Genomic DNA, 10,914 nt, shown 5'->3' with positions numbered 1-10,914 from the left:
TTCTTTAAAAATAAAAAAGATTTTATTTTTAAGTAATCTCTATATCCAATATGGGGCTTGAACTCACAACTCCAAGGTCAAGATTCATGTGCCCCCTTGGCTGAGTCAGTCAGGTGCCCCGATAAACTTTCCTTTTTTTTTTAATTTTTAATTTTTTAAAAAGGATTTTATTATTTTAGAGAGAGAGAGTATACAATCAGGGGGAAGGAGAGAGACAAGCAGACTCCATGCTGAGCATGAAGCCTGAGGCCAGGCCTGACCCCATGACCCAGATATCACAACCTCAGCTGAAATCAAGAGTAGGAGGCTCAATTGACTGAGCTACCCAGGGACCCCTATAAACTTTATTTTCAAGAAAAAAAAGATATGACATCTTCCAGGTCTCCCAAAAGACTATATCATAGTCACATAGTCACAGGGCACTTTTTATGTCTCTAATAGTTGTGATATGAAGAGGGAATAGAGAAACTGAGTTAGGGATAAAGTCAAACTGAGCTCTTACATGACCCAAGAATCCCAAAAGGCCATAAGTCAATTTAGTTTAAGCCAGTGTCCTTGGCTCTGGATTCAACTTGACATATCTGTTAAAGTACATTAATTTTAAAATACATTTTTCATCGTAATTACCATGTTAAGTGTTACTAGAAATTCATTACTCTCTGGGACCAGAAGCCAAGGCTTTTGTTCTTAACAGAACCCATCAGCGGTTGGCTTACCCTGCTAAACAACATCAGACGTTCTCAAGCGCCAGAGGATGTCTTCAGAAGAAATAAAATGGGCCTTCTTTGCTCCCCCTTAGACTCCTGAGAAGGCAGGTTTGCCACTGAAGCAAACACTTGCTTTCTTCTTGGGATATAAGACTATGGGCTTTTCTTCTCCATTCTCTCACTTACAGTTAGGGTACTTAATTAGAAACCAAATATAAATCTCTCAACCTGCTGGTCAATGAGCAGAAGCATTCTTTGAAAAGGCCTAGTTCAAGGAAGAGAAGACTGAAAGAGAAAAAAAATGGAACAATGCCTCATTGAACAGATTTTGAGGATCCCTCAAGGGACAAAAACCAGGTTTTCCCCAAATGGTGTTTTTTAAGTATCTGTCAAATCTCTCATTCACCTGCTTAGGATTCTTTTACATTTCTTCAAAACCTCTGGAGCTCAAAGTAAATAATCATTACAATCCTTAAGTCCAATGTTAACAAGGAGAACGTTTCCCAAGAATTTGACATTTCAATTAAGATTGCAATGTCGCCCCTGCCTTTTCAGAGATGATCAAATGTATCACATCGGAAAACCGTGTAATCTTGTTTGGAAATCTTCCTCATGCTCTTGCATCCTGTGTTGAGTTCTGCCAGAAAACTTTAATACAGATCAGAAACTTAATTTAAGTAATTGCTACTAAAAAAGAAACTTCTGGCCCAGTACTGGGAGTCTTTTGACTATTAATAACCAAGAGAATTGTATTTTCAAGTTGGTGAAGTGCTCATTTATTCTGCTCCCGGCTGTGATCTCTGTATAGACAGGGTGTCTGGGAAGCCTGGAGACAAAAAAGAATATGCATAATGCTATTGTGGACATCTTCAATCTGCAAAAATCAGAATACAATAGGGTATGATAAAATAAACTAGAATGAAAGCAGAACAAAGGAAATGGTTAATGTAAATTCAATAACATTGTCTCGGGTTCCAGACTTTCTGGAACTCCCCTGTGAGAACCTGTGGGGTGTGTTGAGCCAATGAGTAGCTGGCTGAAATGGGAAACTCCACTGCAGGAAGAGCTGCTTTTCTGATGCTGCTAATTAAGGAATGTGGAACCCTTCCTTCTGAGTCAGCTTGGTGGTATGTGGAGCTCTGTGCTGCTTGCTGCTTACATGATTATTGCATGAAACTTTGGAAGTAAAACCAGAGTATCTTGCCACTTAACATTTAAGAGGCTAGAGGTGGGGTGTGTGTGTGTGTGTGTGTGTGTGTGTTTAAATGGTTCCTAATCTTTAAAATGGTCCGTGGCAGCTGGGCTTTTTATCAGCCGATCATATTTACAGCATAGTCTCAGATGGCAGGGTGCTATCCCAGAGAGAGGATTTGGACCATTTATGAGCTCACGTTAAGGTACACAGGCTTATCACAGCATTCTGGGGATTCACTACTATTACACAGCAATAAAAACATCTCTGCGGACTGTCAGCTCTTCGGATTTTTAATGCCTTTTTCCTAAAAGAAGGCATATCGTAGAAAATAATCCGAGAAACACGGGAGGTAAACAAAGGTCATACGTATCCCATTATCAGAAAACAACGACTTAAAACTTTTTAATAAGCATTTTGCAATGATGTAAAGGTGGAGAGGATAGTAAAACGAACCACCCTCATACCCAACACCCAGTTTTGCAATTTCAAGTTAACCACATTGCTTCAATTCTCCCGTTTTTAAAATCTGCTCAAGTATTATAAACTCTAACATGTCATTCTCCTCCTATATGTTTCAGGATATAGCTCTTATAAATATATATATTTATATATATAAGATATATATCTTTATAGCTCTTATAAATATATTTATATAGATTTAATATATTAAATATAATACATTAAATTTTAATGAAATAAAATTTAATTAAAAATTAAATATATTAAATATAATATATAATATATATATCAAATATATATATATATCCTTTACCCCCCCAAACATCCCTCAGTGCCTTTATCACAGCAGTTGAATTAAGAGTAAGTTCCTGCTATCACACAACACCCAGTCCCTACTAAAATGTCCCTTGATAAGAAAACCAAGGTAAACAATTCTACGTATACCTATATCTCCCCTTTTTGCTTACGAATACGAAGATTTCTGGCTTCTTAACAACGTGATTTTTGTGTCTTGATTTTTCCATTTGCCCATTAAAGCTATTTCCCAATGGCATATTTTCAAAACTTGGAAATTTCGAAACGGCCTTGTGCGCAAGAGCAGGAGATCACTTTGGAAGATGAACCACGTCTTTATTTGTGCGCTCCCCTGCACACACGGAGCGAGTGTTAGTGTAAAGCCCGCTGCCACGAAGATCTTTGCTCTCAAGACCTTTTCCTTTATTAGGGCTATTTCCTTAGGACAGGTTCCAGGAGGGGTCCGGCTGCACCCAAATGTATGAACATTTGTAAGGCCCTTGACTCGCCTCGCTGAGCTGTTTACAAAAGGACTGTACCAATTTACACTTCCACTTACAAAGGATGAGAGAGCCTCTATTAAAATGCTTAAAGGCAGTGCTTCTGCGAGCTCTTATAAATCACTGGCTGAGGCTGGCTTATGTTTGTCATATGGTCACAGCCGTCACAAAATAAATAAATACCCATTTTCTATAGCTGTAAAAACACGGCCTGCGCACACTGCCAAACAACCACAGACTAACTTTGATTAAACGAGGAAACCGGTCTACTTGTTGAAAATGTGGTAATGAGATAGTTTCCACCCAGACGGGAAGCCCAGTTCTGGCGGGGGAGGGGCGCCTGCATTTCTTCTGCTCCCTCTGCCCACCAGGAAGGTAGGATCAGGTCAGCAGCTGGGCCTTTACTTCTCCTCCTCCTCCCCCTCCTCCTCCCCCTCCTCCCCCTCCTCCTCTTCCTCCTCCTCCTCCTTCTTCTTCATTTAAATTTTTTTTTTTTTTTTTTTTTTTAAAGCTGAGTATCTTATCTGTGTCTCTACGGCTGGGTAGATGAGGCTGAAATACTGGTGAAAACTAGCAGAAACTTCTGGTGGCAGGCGCTTCCTGTCAGTGCAGCCCCACAGCACTGGGGGACCGGGGATTAGGGGCAGAGCCATTTTAGCTTGGTCCAAATTCTACTTTGTTTCCTTGGGGACACGTTGTTCTGATTTGTTGACTTCCAATAAAAAGCGCCTCAGAAAGGGCTCATGCCTGTGCCTAGCCTTCTCATTTTCTTTAAAGAATAATAGAGCATGTCAGTGACAAATCCTTGTAGAAAATTCGATTGTATTGGTTTGGAGAAATTTATGTGACAGTTTTGGGTGTTTTTTTTTTTTTTTTTTTTTGAGGCAGGGAGAAAGAAAAACTATCTCATTCCTCTCGTGTTGTGTTTATGGGGGAGAGAAGAAACCAAGAAGGTAACTTGATCAGAAAATACTTAGCAAGAGGGTCCTTAAAAAAGCCCAGAATCTGAATCTTTAACTCTCTCTCTCTCTTTTTTTTTTTTTTTTTTTTGGAAAAAAGTTCAGGAAAGAGGTTTTACTGATCCTCGTGTACTCCTCACTGTCTTCATCCCACACAATGACGCTGAAATACTTCCTCTGAGCAAGTGGGAACAAACTATAATCTCTTAAAACATTTTTAAGAGGACATGCAGGCTTGGTGTTTGTAAAAATATGTCAACAAAATGTGCTAACCACATTTTTTTGTTGTTGTTGTTGTTGTTTTTTAAAGTTGTCAAAGAAGCCAAAGTGATTAAGTTAAGCTGCAGAGGGCTGTTTTAGAACAAGGGGACGTTTGGAGAGAATAATGACTCAGGTCATTTGGGCTGATGTTTACTGAGTGATCGCAGGGTGCCAGGCCCTGTTTTGAGGTTTGGTTGTGATTAGCTCCTGCAGCCCTCCAGAGTCCCCATGGAGAGGGTGGCAGTGTTACTGTCATTGGACAGGTGAGGCAGGCAGGTCAAGTCGGGAGGCTGAGTTTGCCAGCAGCTGAGTGGGGGAGGCAGGGGTTTGGGTCCAGGCAGGCTCTAAAGACCATGTTTGACTCAGGTCTGGTTTCTGAGAAAGCCTGCAGGTTCGTTTTGGGAGCTGCTGAGCCCCAGCCCATCAGCTGAAGGTGAAGTGGTGAGGGAGCTGGCTTTGGATCCTCTATGCCACCGAGCCCCGGGGCAGCCGTTTCCGATCTTCAGTCTAGATCCAGGAGTTCTTTTCTTTTTTTTTAATAATAAATTTATTTTTCATTGGTGTTCAATTTGCCAACATACAGAATAACACCCAGTGCTCATCCCATCAAGTGCCCCCCTCAGTGCTAGACCCAGGAGTTCTTGATCACTCTACACACCTATCAGGAGTGTGACCTTAGATCTCCTCTCCAGTATTTCCCCCAAATCCCAGCATCCTGTTTGAGGGTGTGGCTGGAGGGGGCACACCTATGGTCAGGGAGACAGGGGCTCATCTGCCCACATCCTTCCCTGTGGCCACTCACCTCTGACTTTCTCCTGCAGGCACCTCTCCAGTCTCGCTTGACCTCCTGTTTGGGGAAGATGCCCAAGGAGCCCCGCAAGGCAGGTATCTCCCAGCTTCCGTGAGGATCGCTTGGATCGAGGTATCTTTCTTCAAAGAGTTCCATTTGCTTTGTCTACGTTGGGTGGTCTCGCATTGATGATCGAGAGCTGCTCAGGTTCTGGAGTGGACAGACTTGGGCCCAGCTCTCACAGTCTCTCACTTCATGTAAGCTTCTTTTCTCCAACCCAGATTAGGACCCTGGCAACCCAGAATAAGAGTCCTGCAGTGGTGGAGAAGAGACCGTGGCAATAGTGTTTTTTGCTTTTAAGATTTTATTTTATTTATTTATTCATGAGAGAGAGGCACAGAGAGAGGCAGAGACACAGGCAGAGGGAGAAGCAGGCTACCTGCGGGGAGCCCAATGTGGGACTCGATCTTGGGACTTCAGGATCACGACCTGAGCCAAAGGCAGACGCTCAACCAGCGAGCCACTCAGGTGCCCCAATGATACTAGTGTGTCCTGATTGAATGCTCACTATGTGCCAAATTCTCCCCAAAGCATTTTACTAGTGAGGATTTATTTATTCCTCCAAATACACCTGTCAGTGAGTGCTCTTACCTCCATCTATGGGGGTGAGGGTGGGGGTGGAGAGAGCTCCAGTGAGGTGGCAAGGGCAACAGCTGAGCAGCCTAGGATCTTGTTTTTTAACCTGGAAACCTTTTTTTAAGAGCTCGGGTCTTCACTCACTACCGTGTCAACACTGGGAGGTACAGCTTCTAATCTGGGCAATCGGGGTGGGGGCTGGGGTATCCATTCTGCCTGGCATCCAGAAAGGGTGCGAATAATGTGCTCGGCCCATGATAAGTTCTTAATCAATGATCGCTATTATTATTCTCTATTCTCCTGAGTCCAAAGTCAACCACATAGTACAAAAAAAGAAAATGTACCAAAAAAAAAAAAAAAAAAAAAAAAAAAAAGAATGGCATGAGTCAGCATGGGCTTTGGAATTTGTTTGGGCTAGAATTCCACTTCATTCTTGTTGTAGAATCCTGAGTAAGTTAAAGAAGTTAGTAAGTCAGGGAGTGAATTAACTTCTGGTGGCTACAGCGGCTACAGTGTCCTCAACCTGCCACAGGAATTTAACTATACGGGTTACCAGGACACGGTAACACAATGATTGGATAGATCAGGTGTGGAGTTAGGACTCAGGCAAGTAGCAGGGGCTCAACAAATTGTTTTCTTTTTCCCTTTTTGTTACTCTTTGTCTCATCTTCTCACTGTTACCATTGTGGCTGTGGTTGTGTTGTTGTTGTGCTGAAAATATGAACACTCTTAAAGATCTGAGTGATTTCAGCAAGGGAGACTATCTGGGTTGTCATTTTAGGGGGACTCTTGGTTTTATCGGTTTATCAGTTTGTTATCAAGACTCTTGAATATCTCAGTCAGGTCATTATTAGTCTGCTTGTACTACTCACCAAGTCTCAGGTTCATTCAGAGTAACATCTGGTCTTTACAGTGCTCAAAATGATGTGTACCTCCTCCATCCTAATTTTCTGACTTGTGTCCTCTTATTCATCCACACCAGCCACAGCACTGGCTTCCTTGCTGTTTCTTGAACCATGGGGCACATGGCTTCGAGGTCTCAGCATGGCAGTCCCTCAGCCAGGAATGCTCTCTCCCCAGAACTTCACATGGCTCCCACTCTCATGCCTTCAGATCTTTACTTGGGAGACTCCACCTGGGAAGTCTTCCCGGACTAGCCTGTTGAACATTACCTCTGGCAACTCCCTCTAATCCCCGGCCCCTTTGCTCCACCCCTCTTTTCTTCTCCATAGCATTTAACATTTAATTTTTTTTCCCCAAATATTTTATTTAAGTAATCTCTACACCCAAGGTGGGGCTCGAACCTACAACCCTGAGATCAAGAGTTGCATGCTCCACTTGCTGAGCCAGCCAGGTGCCCCAGAGCACTTACCATTTAATATAGTACAATAGTAAGTGTTAACTCCACCAGGATAGGCATCTGGATGGGTTTGGTTTCCTGCTGCATTCCTAGCACCCAGAACAGTGCCTGGTACACAGTAAGTGCTTAATAAATATTTGTTGAGTGAGAAAGTAAATGAATGAGTGAATGGAAGAATCCAGGGAGCATATTTACTTAATTCAATAAAACAGCTGAATATTGGGATACTTTCCTGGGTGCCAGCCAATGTGCCGTGATATGGAGGAAACGGGCCTTACCTCTGAGGTTTCAGACAAACACGCACAGCCAGGGCTAGGCATAGCCCAGCAAATGTCATAAAGGAGATGTTGAACAAAGAGAGTGACTGAATAAAGAGCTTGGTGGCATTTGGAGTGGACCATGGGGGATGGGTAGGATGGCTACAGATTGATTTTCGGACATATGTGGCATGTGGGTTTGGGGAGGTTCAAAATGAAGGTGGGACAGGCAGTGGGCACAGATCAAGGAGATGGGTAAGTAGAGAATAGTTCATTAAAAAGCAGTATATAAAAATACTAAGTATTTTATTACATTTTTTTTTGTATCTCAGGGTATTTATTTATTTATTTATTAAAGATTTTATTTATTTATTCATGAGAGAGTGGCAGAGACACAGGCAGAGAGAGAAGCAGGCTCCATGCAGGGAGCCCGATGAGGACTCGATCCCAGGACCCCCTGATTAAACGCCTTGGGCCTAAGGCAGGCGCTCAACCACTGAGCCACCCAGGGATCCCTCGCAGGATCTTTAATATAGTTTGGAATTCTATGTGAATAGGCAGCTAATTTTTAGTTATACAGGTCAAATTTGCATATGTTTTCATGTTAAAAAATAAAATATTTAGCTGCCGGGACATTTGGGTGGCTCAGCTGGTTAAGCCTCTGCCTGCCGCTCAGGTCATGGTCTCAGGGTCCTGGGATCGAGCCCCGAGCTGGGGCTCTCTGTTCAGCGGGGAGCCTGCTTCTCCCTCTCCCTCTGTGTGCTCTCTCTCTAAATTAAATAAATAAAATCTTTTTTTTTTTTTAATAAATAAAATCTTTAAAAATAAATAAATAAATAAATACATACATACATACAATCTTAAAAAAAATTTAGCTACCAGTAAAGGGTCCTGCATCCTTGCCCATATTTGAGAATTAACCAACTTTTATTCATGCCTTTGCATATGTTTTTCTTATTTATTTATTGAGATACGATTGACATGTAACATATTAGTTTCAGTTGTACAATATAATCATTCAATATTTGTATATATTGTTAAATGATCGGCCTATATATGCCTTATGGTCTGTGTGTAGTATAAACGTGTATGTGTGTATTATATATTATATACATATATGTATTATGTACCTATACGTATATTTTCTTTATAAAGTATATTATTGCGTAAGTGTGTTTCAGCAAAAATGGCATACCTTGTGTGGCTTTATGTATTTATTTACTCCACAATGTCTTGTCTTGATGATCTAGCCATGTGAGCACATGTGACACCACTTCATTCTTTCCACCCGCTTTCTATATTCTTCTATTTCAATATCATGGTTTATGTGGCCAGTTTCCTCTTGATGAACAGGTAGCTCATGGCTTACTTTTCACTATTTTTTTTTTTTTTTTACTTTTCACTTATACACAATGCTGCAATGAATATCCTTGTGTACGCTTCTTTGAGTCCCTAAGTGATTATTTCTTTAGGGTAGTTACGATAATTATAGGCCTATCTATTTTTTCTCATGTTTTAATTTGTTTAATGTCTATTTCTCCATTGAAAATATAAACTCTATGAGGGCAGGAATCCCATTTGTTTTGTACCTCACTCTTTAATTACTACCTAGCCAGTGCCTGAGACAAGGGAGTGGTCAATAAATATTTACGGAATGAATCTGGCTGAAAGGTTGGCTGGGGCCCTTGGTGTCGTTTTGCATCCTAAGAGAGGAAACTATGATTTATTTTGGTACATTGGAGGTTTTCATACAGGGCGGTAGTTGCAGGGCGATGATTATTTGTTGGGGTTGGGGAAAAAGTATTTTAGGCTAGGAAGAAGACAGATACTGGGGCCCGGTTATGAGATTATGACACAGATCAGAAGGAAACCCAAAACAGGATGGTAGGAATAGAAAGGGGAAGGTGCGTTTGGGAGCTACTGGATGATAGCATCTGCGAGATTGATTAACTGATTAGCTCTGAGGGGCTGTGTAAAGAAAAGCATATGGAAATTGGAGACTGAGTCTAGGACATATTCATTTCACAAACGTTTATTACCTCCCAGCTCTGTGCAAAAAGCACTCTGCTGATTGCTGTTGGGATGTAAATTTGCAGGATCTTTCTTCCCTACCTTCAAAGAAGATTTGGAGTCCACTGGGGATGATGGAGGGCGACTAAGCAGGTACACCAAGAATGCCAGGGAGTGACTAGGGTGGGAGGGGCTAGCCCCAGGGCAGGCAAGTGAAATATTGTTGTTCCAGAATGGGGAGGGGGCGGGGAGGAGAATGCTGGGTGAGGATGTTTCAACCCTGCCCCAGAGTCACACAGGGCTGACTGGTGAACATTCAGGAAATAGGATGTGCGAGAAATGTGCACCGGTATAGATTTTTTTTAGAAGTAAGGAAATTTAGATCGCTGACAGAGCTGGGCTTTGACATAGGCTTCAGGTGTAGTGTGGAAGGTGGGGAAACCAACTGTTAGCTGTGTGATCTCAGGCAGGCTGCTTCACCATCCTGAGCCTCAGTTGACTCTTTTTATTTTTATTTTTTATTTTTTTAGTTGACTCTTTTTAAAGAAAAGGCAGTAATAACTACAGGGGTGAAGACTGGGAAGATTATGGGTAGTCCCATGCCAGTCCTGCTTCTCAGGGACACTCTGTATCTTGGATTCGATCATGCCCTCCACGCAGGAGAGGAAGTAGAGGAATGGTCGTGTCCTCCCATTTGCCAGATCTTCTTTGTTTAACCAGGATGCGATCTCGCAGGAGATAGTTTCTCAAGGAAGAAACACTCACTTGAAGTTCGGTGGGTTGGTTTCACTTGCATTTCTTTCCAGTGGCATCCCAGTGTTCGTGGGATAAAACCCAAAGTCGTTGAGCACCCCCTGCCCAAATGCTGCCTGCCACATTATCAGGGATTTTGGTTTTTATTCTAAGAGACATGGGGACTTTTAGGCAGGGCCCTGATGTAATCAGGTTTGACTTTTGAAAAGATCAATGTGACTTTTGAAAAGATCGATGTGACAGAGATGTGATTGTCTGCATTTCTGCTGCAATGGTAGCTCTGTAAATAGAGTCTGCTTTCCTTCCAGTGGTGTCCCCGGCCTGTGGCAAACAATGCCAGACACATGCTATTGGTTGGATGCATATGTGACCTCTCTGCATTTACAGCAAGTCTAAAAATAGCCATTGTGTTACTAGGAGGATATAATGAGATAATGGATGTAAAGTGCCTGGCCCATAGTATCTATTTACTCATTTCTCATCCAGTATTTAATGAGCATCTACTATATGCCAGGCATGGTTCAAGGTCCTGGGGGTACACCGGTGAGGTATGAGGGTGAGGCATGGCCAGGTCTACACAGTAAAGGTAGCTGCTGCTCATTGCCTGTGGGCCTGGGGAGAGCTACTTAATCTCTGCCCAGGCTCTTCCTCTAACAAATAGCAAAATATAAACCCTACCTCACAGGGTCATTAAGGGGATTAAACGAGCTACAAAGTGAAAAGCACACATTGG

General features: G+C 42.2%; 1 protein-coding gene and 1 long non-coding RNA gene across 3 annotated transcripts in view; one reads left to right on the top strand and one right to left on the bottom strand.

Moving 5' to 3' along the window:
- Positions 1–413: 413 nt before the first annotated feature.
- On the bottom strand, positions 414–7,507 carry LOC112674134 (uncharacterized). Of its 2 annotated transcripts, XR_007405443.1 has the most exons (4): positions 7,174–7,433; positions 6,674–6,959; positions 5,178–5,477; positions 414–1,533 (listed from the first exon to the last, which is right to left on the bottom strand). It is a non-coding gene; the product is annotated as an uncharacterized LOC112674134 (long non-coding RNA). The 2 variants fall into 2 exon arrangements; XR_003145245.3 differs by lacking the exons at positions 6,674–6,959; positions 7,174–7,433 and adding an exon at positions 7,440–7,507.
- A 41-nt stretch (positions 7,508–7,548) lies between these two features.
- The window catches only part of ZNF217 (zinc finger protein 217), a 35,079-nt gene continuing 31,713 nt past the window's right edge, over positions 7,549–10,914 (top strand). Inside the window, exon 1 of the mRNA XM_049100285.1 lies at positions 7,549–7,673. The gene's annotated coding sequence lies outside the window, so the exon portion shown is untranslated. The remainder of the gene's footprint in view (positions 7,674–10,914) is intronic.

The sequence above is a fragment of the Canis lupus genome, chromosome 24, assembly GCF_003254725.2.
Source record: "Canis lupus dingo isolate Sandy chromosome 24, ASM325472v2, whole genome shotgun sequence".
Lineage (NCBI taxonomy): Eukaryota > Metazoa > Chordata > Mammalia > Carnivora > Canidae > Canis > Canis lupus.
The sequence above is the reverse complement of the archived record's forward strand: the minus strand, read 5'-3'. Positions and strand labels throughout refer to the sequence as shown.